We start from the raw sequence: 3016 nt of genomic DNA on the forward strand, positions 1-3016 counted from the left end.
CGACGGCCGCTTAGACAGAGGCCCGGTTGCATTGATAGCCTAGAATTAGAACAGGGACCAAGAGATAGAATAGACAGGTCTGTTTTACTTTATAGGTGACGCATTCCAGATGTTCTCCTGCATTCATCTGCTGCCGCTCCAGCATTGCGTCTTCTCAAGCCAGATGGGACTCCACCTTAAATATAATCTCACCAGGGGCCCCTGCAACTGGACTTTACTGCAATCCATAATTGGAGGTATCCATGTAAAGTGACTGCATTTATATACACGGGTATAGGTGCACCATTCTAATAGGATTATATGAGCATTTTATTTGTCATTCCTGAATGCTGGTGCTTGGATTGTATGTAACATTATCTGCTTGATCTATATAAAGTTTGCATTATATATATATTGGTGTGCTTACATATATTTCTGGTAGAAATCTATGCTGGGAGCAGTAGTACTTCTGCTTTGAGTTATCTTGTGTAAGTCACTAGTCAATTTCCTAGGAAGGGAGCATCTCCTCATACGCAGGAGCACTGTTCTAGGTGGAGGCACTGCCAAATTTATTGTCAAAACCCATTCTTCCATTTAGCGAAGGCTCTGACTCACATAGTTACCTGCAGGTTAGTGCCATAGCCTATTTGGAGAGGCCAATTTCAATTAACCCCACCGCCCAAAAAAAAAAAAAACAGGGCTACAAAAGTTAAAGTCTATTTATTGGTTACATTGATTAAAACCCACTAAAGGGGCAGAGGCCTATAGTTATTCCACAATCATTGTTGTGTTTTACTTTATTATTTAGGTTTATTGTTATGGTGTGATGAGTGTCAATGGGGAGTACAATCCCATGTTAGGCCACGAAAGCAAAATAAGAAAAGTGGCCTCATGGGATTGTCGCCCCTATCACCTATGTGTTTTTTTTTTTTTAAAGAAATGGTTTTTAGTACATTTTTAAGGTTATTAACAGACTGTTCTGTATTGCAGTATCCCAAGCATGGGAGTGTTAAAGATAATTGCAGTGAGTCTACAAATTCAGTACAAATTAAACAAGATGGGTAAGGAGTTCCAGTACATAGTAGGTTAAGAAAACTACAATATGAAATGTGTCAGCCAGGGGGATTATACCAAGCAGTCCATGGTGACCATATTCTATCGAATTTATTCAAGGCAGATTGGCGATGTGCCAAAATTCTCTCATAGTTGTAATGCATGTGAGTTAATTTCAGGACCTCGCCAATCGTAGGAGGGTCAATAGAGTTCCAGTTTCTCGCTATTAGGAGTTTGGACACTAACAGTATGTGTGTGGTAACTATTTTGAAAGGAGAAGGGATATTACCGATGCCTAAATTTAGAAGTGCTAACGCAGCGTTAGAGGCGATATGAGCTCCAGTGACACTACTCAGGATTCGAAAGACTTTGAACCAGTAGTCCTTTAGTTTACCACAGGACCAGGACCAGAACATATGAAGTAGCATTCCGACCTGGTTGCATTCTCTCCAACAAAAGTCAGTAGCATCACTAGAGAACTTTGCCAGTCTATAAGGAGTGAGATACCACCGTAGGATAATTTTTTGTGAGATTTCCCACAAATTGACACATTTCGAAGTTGAGTATAAGTAGGAAAGTGCTGCACACCACTGGTGGGTAGTATATGTTGATTCAAGATCTTTTTCCCATTTCACAAAAGGTGGGGATTTGAAAAATAGCAGTTTGTTCTGCAGGGAGTTGTAAATCAAGGAGATTCCCCCCTCGCGAGGCACATGGGCTATTATATAGTGACCAGAGATTGGATGGTATTTTCACAACGGGGGATTCTACGTGGAGGAGCAGATGTCTAATTTGTAGGTAATGGAAGTATTCAGTCGAGGGGAGTGGGTATATATGTTGCAGAGCACTAAAAGATTTGACAGTGGTGCCTTCATACAGTTCAGAGATTTCCGTCACCCCATATCCATACCACGCTTTCAAATCGAGATTAGGAATAAGAATTTCACATATATTAAGAGGAAGCTGAATATCACTAGTCAAGGCATATGTGGGGTGCTAGTAGTAAGATGGGCCCATGCTGCAATGGAGGCTACCATAGGTGGAGATATTTCAGGTGCAACTTTGGGGCGATTAGGCCAGGATGTTGCCAAGAGGAAGTGAGTCAGATTTAAGGTGGGTGTTAAGGACCGTTCAATGTCACACCACAGTGTGCCAGACGATGGGCGAAACCAGTATTTAAGTTGGTCCAGAACTGAGGCCAAGTAGTAGTCTCTAAAGTCGGTAAGTTGCATACCTCCTGCACTTCTGTGTTTCATTATTTAATTAGGTGAGAGAAAGCACAGCATGCTTTCTTATATTGCCATATATATTGAAGCAGAGCTGAGTGCAGCGACTGGAAGTATTTTTGGGGAATAGGGATAGGGAGAGACCTGAACAGATATAGTAGTTTAGGAAGTAACATCATTTTAAAGGCCGCCAGCCTCCCCGACCAAGTCAATTCAAATTTAGACATCTTTTGGAGCTCCCCCTGCAGATTTGCCAAGAATGGGGTAAAGTTTTCGCTAAGTAACTGTGATGTAGATGCAGTGAGTTGCATTCCCAGGTAGGAAATGCTCGTCGGGCTCCATATGTAGGGGAATGTTTTCATTATGTATGAGCGGGTCTTAGGGGCAACCCCTAAGTCGAGTATGTAAGATTTAGTTGCATTAACCTTGTAGCATGACACCTCGCTAAAGCTATGTATCACCTCCTGAATCGCTGCAAGAGAAGATTCGGGTTCTGTAAGCATAAATATAACATCATCCGCAAATAGATGAAGTTTATGATGATGGGGGCCGAGTTTAAAGCCCGATATTTTAGGGTGAGATCTGATACATTCCGCAAAGGGCTCCATGAGGAGATTAAATATTAGAGGCGAGAGTAGGCAGCCTTGCCTAGTGCCATTTGTAATTATGAAGGGGTTTGAGAGTGCATTGGAAGTATATACCTGAGCTGAAGGGGAAGAGTAGCTTGGTTTATGGGCCCAGAGAGGCCAAATTTAAGG

The sequence above is a fragment of the Nanorana parkeri genome, unplaced genomic scaffold (genome assembly GCF_000935625.1).
Source record: "Nanorana parkeri isolate BGI_ZX_2015 unplaced genomic scaffold, ASM93562v1 scaffold1514, whole genome shotgun sequence".
NCBI lineage: Eukaryota > Metazoa > Chordata > Amphibia > Anura > Dicroglossidae > Nanorana > Nanorana parkeri.